At 43.3% G+C, this 10,240-nt stretch overlaps 1 protein-coding gene across 1 annotated transcript in view; it reads left to right on the plus strand.

The window, feature by feature from the left end:
* MEGF11 (multiple EGF-like-domains 11) overlaps positions 1–10,240 on the plus strand; it is a gene marked incomplete at its 5' end in the record, with an annotated part of 97,310 nt that overhangs the window by 30,719 nt on the left and 56,351 nt on the right. The window lies entirely within an intron of this gene.

The following is a 10,240-nucleotide window of genomic DNA, read 5'->3' on the forward strand; positions in this document are numbered from 1 at the left end:
CCATCGGTCTGTGTGAACGTGAGTTCAGGTGTGCACAGATGGACTGAGCTTGTTTGGCAGCTTCTGCTGCAGGAAGGTTTAAGTCTGAGCTAGTGACCACACCAGTGAGTGCAGACACTGTGCATGTGGGGAAGTTTAGATCTGAGGCTGTGAAGGACATTATCCTTAATTGTACAGTACAGCTGTGGAAGAATTCTAAAATAAAGTTTGCAAATAATGCAAAACTATTCACAGAATCACAGAATATTCAGAGTGGGAAGGGACCCTTGAGGATCATCTAGTCCAACTCCTGTGTGCACAGGACATCACTGAGAGTCACACCCTGAGCCTGAGAGCACTGTCCAAACACTCCCTGAGCACTGTCAGGCTTGGGGCTGTGACCACTGCCCTGGGGAGCTGTTCAGTGCCCAAACACCTCTGGGGGAAGAATCATTTTCTAATGTCCAGCCTAAACCTCCTCTGACACAACTCAGACCATTCCCTTGTGTGCTGTCACTGGTCCCAGAGAGAAGAGGTCAGTGCTGCCCCTCCACTTCCCCTTGTGAGGAAGTTGCATACAGTGATGAAGTCTCCCCTCAGTCTTTTCTCCAAGCTGAACAGACCAAGTGACCTCAGCTGCTCCTTGTATGGCTATTTGGATTGTCAAGATAGTAGCAAATTGGGGAAAGGTTCCTGGCACTGAATGACTGGGCGTGTTGAAATTCAGTGTTTAAACATGCAGAGTAGTAGACATTGGGAAAATAATGTTAGGTAAATACACAAAAGGTGAGCTCTGATTTAATTCCTGCCATTTGGAGAGAGATCAGGCAGTCACTCTGGGCAGTTTTCTGAAAAACTCAAACCCTCAATGAGCCTGAAAAACTCAAAGAAATCCAGAGCATCTGATGGAATAGTTAGACTGATCAGGAAGGGAATGAAACAGGATGGCAAAACCATTTTTATGGTATCGTGTAAATCCATAACATATCCAAATCTCAACTTACTGCACACAGCTCAGCTGATTCCTGCTTACAAAGGACAGAATGGAAGTAGTGACAGAGATCATCTTTCATATGGAATGGCTTCTATACAGAGCAACTCGACAAGCTAGAACTGTGCTCCGAAAACAGATGGCTGAGGGATAGGATGGGCATCTCTGGAACTGGGGATGGTGCACAGAACGTGAACAAGGAATGGTTATTTACTATTTCTAATAACACAGGAACAAGGGGCAACCAATTAAATGATTGCACAGCAGGTTTCAAGACAAAGAGAGTGCTTTTCTCTGAATGCGTAATTAAGTTGTGAAATGGCTCCATAAAATGAGAGTAAGAGAGTGGATGGTTTTGCTTAGAAAAGGGGTCACTGAGGGTAGGTATGTGAGAGGTCTCTCTCCATGGGGGAAGGGGAAGAAGGAAGGCTGGCTTGCTACTTAGCACAGCATAAGAAGTTTCCCAATTAAAAATCAGGCAGTGAGTTTGAAACGAGCAGATAAAGATGTTTTTTCTCCTTTGTGTTTATAATTAAACTGTGGATCTTCTTGCCAGAGGACGTCATAGAGGCTGAAGTTACAAATGATACCTTTTATTTCCTGTTTTAGCTTATGTCCTTTGTGCAGAACTGTTCAGATTTGACAGCCAATGCCCAGATTTATTCCTGCCAAAAAGTCAGGAGGCCACGATTGTTCTACAGGGATGGACTGTGCCACTCAGGCTGTGTGGACAGAGGGGCAATCATCTCTAGTTTCCAGACAGAGATGCTTCCATAAAATATCTGGGGCAGAGTTGTCACAGCCAGCTCTGGATTCTCCCTCTGAAGGACACTGCATGGCTCTGAAATGTGAATCTGTATTTCCAAACAGCTTAGGCTCCTCTTAGCCACTGATCTGTCCTGCCCAAATCTGGGAAAGGAAATGATGCCACATAGTGTATTAAAATGTTTCCTTTACCACAATAATAACTCCAATTCAGATGCCTCTATTTAAAAAGGCAGAAGAAAGCAGCTTCTTTTTTAAAGTCTTTACCAGTAGTATCCAAGGACTGTGATTAGTATTTGGAGATACTTAGCCACCTTCTGTCCCCCAGTTTGGACACAAGTAGCTTGTGGAGTACATCATGGAGAGCACAAGCAGCAAGGACATACTTTTCAGGGATGTAAGTACTTCCCACTAACATGAAACAATGCACATTATGCCTGTGCCACTTTACCTTTGGGGCAATTTAATTGTGATCTGGCCATGGGTTTTGTAGCATTTTAGAATAGCAGCTGATCAAAGTTGATTATAGTAACAGCCATGAGCCCCACAGATGTTTGACTCTTTATCGCTTCCCTAGAGTTAAGTTTAAAATATTCTGAGAGTTTGCTCCCTGCCTCCTGTATAAATGTGGAGTGGCTCTATTCCAGGTTTAAATTGCTTTAACTTGAGAGGACTCGTTAGCCAGCTGGCCCCACACTGTACATTAGTGATCCTCCTGGTACAGACATGATTGACCTGCCTTGATAATCAACCTGCCCACTAACTAAATCTAAACCCAACTATTAGAGATGCTTTCATTTCCACCTGAAATATCCACTCCATAAACAACCTCCTCTGTGCACAGAATTAGGAGCCTGTTTTTGTACCTTGCACTTCTGTAGCCAAGTGCTGTGGCTGGCCAAGCTCTGTACACACAATTAATTTAGCTGAACACTAAGCTCCATCACATTTCCTGGCATGGCTGTGGTGCTTGTCCTCCACCCCAGGCTGCTGTGGGAGTTTGGCCTCTCAGGTGCCATGTGCTGTCTCACCAGATGAAACGTCCCGAGGAAATGATGTAGGAGTTGTTTTACCCAGGCTAAATTCAATCTCCTATTTTTGGAGAGGTCCCTCCTGGATAAATGTGTTTTGTGATGTTTTATTAGGTGAAAAGTGCTGACTGTATAAAAAAAAAATCTTGTTCAGAGGTTGATGATCATCTTTTTTACTCTCCACAAGACTTTCCTTCTGAATACATTTAATTATATGATGCTGTATTCATTGCCTTGCTGACACTAAAGGGCTCTGCAGTTAAGCCTAAATACTAAACCAGGCAGATATTCAAGTGTTGTAAAGTCAGTCTACATTTTTTTTGCCAGCAAGAGTGCTGCACTGATTTACAGGAAACAGAGGGAGGGTGCAATCTCTTGCCTGCTCTCTTTATTGAATTCTCTTTCTTTTCTTTAATGCCCATATTTAGGTGACTGGAACAGTAGGAATGGATTTCCTTAATTGCAGATAACTGACTGGTATTGGGCATATTTTTAGTGCAAACTAGAAAACTGTTCCCTGGTGGTGAGGGGGATTATAGAGCTCACTGACAGAAATCCAGCTCAGGTTTGCTGACTTTTAGTATGCAAAATCCAATTTTTTTAATGAAGGTTTTATTTGTGTTTGTTTTCGCTTGATTTCATGAAGGGGAAAAAACCCTCCCAAAGCTCGAATTTGCTGCCTTTATTCATCAGTTTTATAGTGCCAGAGCATTGTTCCTTTTGGCTGTATGGAGCAAGTCGGAGCTAAGATGCTGGAGGACAAGGAGAGTGCTGAGATTCTCTGCACCCTCCACTTCAAGAGATGAATTCCCAGTGGATTCCCAGTTTGAGATGACCCTGAGCCAACATGCAGTGCCTGACTCCTTAGATGCAGAGATCCTGCACCATAAATCCCTCCCAGCTGGGATTTGCTGTGCTGCAAACCATGAGCTCTAGCCAGTTAATTCCAGCTCTCCATACACATGCATGGTGTCCAGACTGGAAGGCTGCACAACTTCTCCCATCCTGAGAGGTACAAATTATTCTCTAGGCAGCCAAATCCAATTCAAAGTCTTTCCTAAGCTGTGGCAAAGGCTTCCCAAGGTGTCTGGACAATGGGATGGAGAAGGTCCCTTCTGGGAAGACAGATGGGTAATTGTTGGTCTGAGACCCATTGTAGCTCTGGGACCATAGGCCAAGCAGTCCTTGTCTTTTTAAATAAAAAAGCTCAAATATACTGTTAGAGTATCTCAGGTCAATTTTAAGGCTGTGCAATGGGAAACAGACCAGCCCAGATGGGAGTGAGAGGTTCTGGGGGCCCAAGAGGCCAGAAATGAGAACCTGGTCCTGGTTCTCCTGTGGCCTTGCTGAGGGAGTAACCTGTGTTACAGCAGCAGCAGCCTCTAACAGGCCACAGCAGATATATTTGGGTTTATAACATAGGAACCCATGAAGTTCAGCCAGATTTTGTACAAATGATTTGGAAAACAAACCACAGTTATTTCCTGGTAACTTTTTCTCCTCTCACAGCCAGTGCTCCCAGCTTTGCATTTTGAAACAAAGGCTATCACCAGTAAATTGAAATTAAATATTATCTAATGAAGCACTGTAAGTACTTAAAATTAACATTACAATGTTTCTATTTATTACTGTCTTTATAGCAGCTGAAGTTTCCATTCTGTTTGGGTGCATGTTTTGCTGAATACTTTGGATCAAACTCCACATTTAAGAATTAGTACCAGGCTGACTAATTTTGAACTTGGCATTTACTGCAAAATTTACTGTATAAATTAGCATACTAGCACAAACTCAGAGGTGAAATAAAATGCTGACATCCATTTATAAAGGCTTGTAAATCCTTGTAAGGTTGTAGGAAGCAAAGAGGGAAGTTCTCCTTATTCCCAGAGGTACCTGGCTTGGTGTGTATGGGATGTCCACGGGTCACAGTGTGCTCAGAGCACTGTGGTGCCACCAAAGTGCCATCTGGGGACAGCTTTGCAGATGGCTGGTGGAGGGGTTTATGATTTCGTGAAAGACTTTGGCATTCAGGCTGCCAATGGTTGTGTCTTTGGATGAGTTGTGAACTGCAAAGTCACGTTTTAAGTCTAAGAAATCTTTTTTCCAGCCTTTCTGCCTTACCATGAAAAGGGCTAGGGGAAAAGGAGTCTGAATAAGGTCATCATCACTGGTTTCATTTTGACATTCTAGTTGCATATCAAACTCCAGCACAGCTACATCATATCATGTTACAAGGTGAGCAAAGGAACATTTGTCAGTCCTCAGTAACAGCAGTCACCTGCAGACAGAACACTGTGCTGGCACAGGAGCCTTCCCCAACCTTTTTACAGCATTGTATCATTAGCACCAATAATAGCCTCTGCAGGGAGTAATTAGTAACACCCAGAGGGGAAAGGAGTTCTGCCAGAGGACATCATTATGTCTGGAAAACTAAAGATGCTGTGTAGTAAGGTCATGAATAAATTGTTTGAGTCTAGGGTGGAGGACAAGCCTGGTGCAAGTACAAAGTTTCCCACTGCTGCTATGCTGATGAAGAGCACAGTAATTTCCACTGAACACCATTAAAGGAAATTAGTTTGTTCTGACAGTTTGTGTTGCTGGGTACCATATGTTTACCTTGAGGGAATGTTTGTGGAGAACCACTTTGGGTTAATTGTAAATGTCACAATTAAATAAGTAAATACACAGAAGAAGATCTGTGATCTGCATCAGTGCACGGGCGCCGCGTCCCAGCGCGCCGGTGTGCCACGGCATGTGTGTACACAGACATACACACTCTTAGGTGCTAAATCTGTGCTGATCAGCTTATCTGCACACACAGCATCAGCTCCAAACAGCATCAGCATGTTATCTCTCTGATCTGTGTACCATCACATAGGCACTGCACCGTGCCCCTCTCTCTGTTCCACGCCGTGCCGTGAGCTCTGAGCTCTGAGCGTGGAGCTTCCCTGGGCTGCTGGCAGGGGCTGCACCTCTGATCCACCTGCCACAAAACAGATGAGGAGAGGGAGACAATCAGATACAGTGTTAAAAATCTCCCGTTAGTTGGAGTCCCAGTCCAGATTTTTTGCCAATATTTTGCCTTTCAGTGCTGTCAGTCACCCCCAATACTCTGCAGGAGCTGAGGAATTTCAGCACCTTGACAGGTTAAACCTCAAGAGCAAACCTGTCACACAGGTCTTTGTCATGCAAACTTGAGGCCAAGTTCAATAACATCCTGTTAGTCTTCTGCATTGCAGAGGCCTTGAAAAATTGATTTTCTGTTTTCCCACTGACTTCAGTGGAACCAGACTTTAGCCCTCCTAGGGAAATGTATTCCTGTAGCTTGTAGCTACTTCTAAAATTCTTAATTTCACATCCTTAAATAATCACACTTAGACTGGGTGTGGGTGAGGCGTTTGCTGGGTGTTGCTGCCCATTGCTGGGTTATTAACTATTTTTATGGACTGGGATACCCTTTTGTTTTTTCCCATTCAAAATGCATTTCACAGATTTAAAGGCCTGATGCAAAATGTATAGGAATAAATACAAATCTGTGTATTGATCACCAGAAAAGGGTTTTAAAAGGAGCTGGTCATTGTTTACAGCAGAAATGTACTTTTAACGGAAACAAGAATTGTAATCTGTTAGGGCAACATTAATCCAGGGAAAACACTTTATGGAGCAGCCAGAGCTTGTTAACACAGTAACACCTGAGGCAGCACTGTGTCTTTAAGCTCTACTAATATTGTACAATAATAATTTTGGTGGAAGAAAGTCTTCCCCTTCTCCCTGAACAGAAACAAGACATATTATTGACTGCCATCCGGAAAGATGTATGCGCTGGCCCTCGGAGTCTATTAATATTTGATGCTGATGGATGTAAGCTGGCAGCCTGAGTTATTAATGGAGTTTGGTTCCTTGGACCTCACCCTCAATCCATAGGGGAGAATTAACCATAACAAGAACCTCTCAGGGTGCTAGGAAGGGCTGTCAGTTAGTTCCAGCAGCAGTGAGTATTTCTGAAGCACTTACAGGCATGGAAGGTCATAGGTGGGGCTGCTTACGTTACTGCCACCATTCCTTGTGATTAAAAGGTGGCTTTAGAGTCCCAAGGATTGCAGATCCTCCACCTGTATCTTTGCTATGTTGGGGTGCTCCCATCGGATCTGGATTTCAAACAAAAAGAGGTTCCCTGGTGTTAGCTTCTGAGCAGCTGTGGAGCTGTGAGACACCCTGTTCTTGGTGGCACTTAGGTGGCATCTCCCACGTTGGGAGGTGTGCGGTGCAGAGGGCAGAGTGTGCTGCTTCACACAGAGCAGGGCATTTACCACAGCCCATAAAGAGAATTTTTCCATCCGTTGTGTTAGACACAGATTTGACCCCTGAAATCAGGAAGAATACATTGGCTAGATTTCAGGGCTGTATTTTGATAAACTTGGCCTTCTAAGTGAAAACAATGAAGAAAATGAAGCACTTTCGAAAGTTTCCAATATTCATTTGGGTCATTCTGGCTTGAAGAATGGAGATGTAAAATATCAAGCTATTTATAGCTCAATTTCTTAATATAGCTTTAACATTTTCAGGGGTGTATGTTTGATTGAATTAGCTACTCCTTCCTTGCATGTTCCCCACATCCAGGCATTTCACTATCCTCATTAACCTCCTGATCTGGATAGAAAAAAGAATAATCAACATAAGGAGCACAGCTGTTGATTAATTTTCCTAAATAGGATAGAAATATAAAGTATTGCAAGAGTGAAGACTCAATACACCACATTTGAAATCAGTTTATTAGAGTATATAGCTCATTAACAGCTGGATAGATGTGTACTGCAGCATTATCCACTTGGGCAGGTGGTGAGAGGGAGGTGGAATTTACATATCTTTAACAGTACCTGAATGCTTTTAATTTCAGAGGTCATTCTCCTAAATCAAGTTCAAAATGTTAATAACAGGGTGTGCATTTATAATTAATAAAATGTTAGAGCCAGTGCTATAGTTCAAGTGCATTTTCCTCTTATGTAATTAAGAAGTTAAGTGTATTTGGCAGTTGTCACTCAGAGAGCTCTGAAGGTCTTGCTTGTCAAACCTGGGGATAGAAATCTCATTAAGTCAGGTAGTTTTTTCAGTGAAGGTTTGTTTGCAAAGTGAGTGTGTGGATGGTAGGTGGCCAGAATGCCCAGCCTCTCTTAGTCCATAAAGTAAAGCACATTAAAGTAAATGCATTGGGAATAAAGATGAAGCAGCCTCATGGTTAGCTTGTAAGAGTCATTGAATCTTTAGGTTTGGAGAAGACCTCTAAGACCACCAAGTCCAACCATCAATGCTGCACCACTATGTCACCACTAAACCATGTCCTCAAGTACTACATCCACAGGGTTTTTGAAGACTTCCAGGTGGTGACTCCACCACTGCCCTGGGCAGACTGTTCCATTGCTTGACATCCCTTTTGGTGAAGAAGTTTATCCAACCTAAACATCCCCTGGAACAACTTGAGGCCATTTCCTCACCTTATTGTCCTATCACTGGTTACCTGGGAGAAGAGACTGACACTCACCTCACTACAGCCTCCCTTCAGGTAGTTGTATCCCTTTTCTTTGGGATACCCAAAGTGAGTGTGTCTGACTGCAGACAGCCATTGAATCCACTCCAGTTGTGCCCATGGCCAGGGAGAACTGATCCCTGACAGGAGCTGCTCTGTGGTCACAGAATGTCACCTAAGGAACTGGAAATCCATCTGCTGCCTCCACCCCAGCCCAGATGCTGGTTTAGAGGCATCTGGATGTGACTTAGGGCGATGGATGGTTGGACTAGATGATCTTGAAGGTCTCTTCCAACCCTGATGATTCAGTGATTCTGAGGTCAGTTAATCTGATTTCCAAAGGGATGTTTTAACTCCACATGACTCTGCTCCACTTCCCTTTTCAAAGGAATTTTCTTTTCCTTCTGGATCACTAGTTCAAATCCAGATAAGGTCAGTTGTCATAGAAATTATTAGCAGTACCAGCAGTTCTGTGTTGTACATGAAATGAGTTGGGAGTTTCTTTCGCAGACGATCCGGGTTCCTAAGTGGCACTAATTGGCTGTCTAATTGTCACAGGCAGGAGAAAGGCAGAGGATTGATTAGGCGTGGAGACTCGATGCCCCTCTGCCAGCCTGGGTTTCTGGAGCTCATTCTGTAGGCATGCTGGCAGGGTAATGAGGGGCAGCGTGCTTTGGATTTTCTGGCTGTCAAGGCAGCATCTTTTACTGCCAGGCCTTTTCAGGGGAACTTGTTTTACTCCACCAAGGTCAAAGATAGCATCTTTGACAAGCACTGCCTTCACTCAAAAATCAGAGACTTGCAGGATTTACTTGTGAGCAGTCCATATTTTAACCATTTCTTTTACTTCCCCCCTAAACCAAAGTTTTTAGTGTAAACCAGGATGAGTCACACTGGTGCTAGGCAGAACTGCTACAGCAAGCATATGGGGGTTTATGGTGCTCAGAAATCTGTTCGTATTTCCTTTTACTGTCTCAGTGTCTGATGTGTGATATACAGGCTCCTGGAGGTACTTGCCATGGCAGAGGGAAGCTGACATGGTGTGCATTTATCTCCTGATAAATGGATCCTCCTATCAAATAGTGAAGCCTCTCACCTGCAGAAATATGTTTTGACCAATATCCCCTGAGCTATGGGATAGGTCATGCTGCTCAATGTAGTTACTTTTTAACTTGGAGTAAGTTCACTATCTCTGGCATAGAACTAAATTATTAACGTTTGACTCACTGAAGTAGGGAATTTAGGAGGTAATTTGCAATGTGAAAGTCAGGACTGCACACAGAAGTAAAAGAAGCAAAAATACCTTGTATGTGCTAATGCAGACCCAACTATAGGACTCAGTAAGGTTAAACCTCAATTAGCAAGGTTAAACCACAATTCCTTTAAACCTCATTGTGCTCACTTTTTAATTCCCTTGTGGTATCAGATGAAGATACCACAGAGTGAGAACTGTCTCTCTCAACCACACAAGCTGATCAGAGTGTACACTGTACCAGAATGTAGTGTTGAAATACTGTCTCTGTAAAATTTACTCTCCTTTCCCTTCCTTTCCCCACACCTAAAGCAGAAATGAGGCAGAGGTGACGTTTCTGTGTTCTGCTGTGTGCATCCTTTCTCTGACATACACATCACTCCTGTTCAGCTTTCTCCCTAAAGTCATGATCTCATGCAAATTAATTGCAAACAAATGCAGGTACCAGCTACGCATCGAAAAGGTCTAATGCACCTGCCATGTCGTTTTCCTCTCTGCCAGTCTGTGGAAGATGAGCATGTACAAGATCCTTTAGCTTTTTAGCAACCTTATTCTTAGAATATATTTTCCAAGAAACTCAGAGCAATCTCTGCACGGTTTCAGACTGTCTATTTTGTGATTAGTGTTTCGTAAGTGATGTTTTGCTTAATGATCTAACATCTGTTCTAGGAGGTTTGTTTTTGTAACTTCCCCACCTCCTG

The sequence above is a fragment of the Acanthisitta chloris genome, unplaced genomic scaffold (assembly GCF_000695815.1).
Source record: "Acanthisitta chloris isolate BGI_N310 unplaced genomic scaffold, ASM69581v1 scaffold25062, whole genome shotgun sequence".
Taxonomy (NCBI): domain Eukaryota; kingdom Metazoa; phylum Chordata; class Aves; order Passeriformes; family Acanthisittidae; genus Acanthisitta; species Acanthisitta chloris.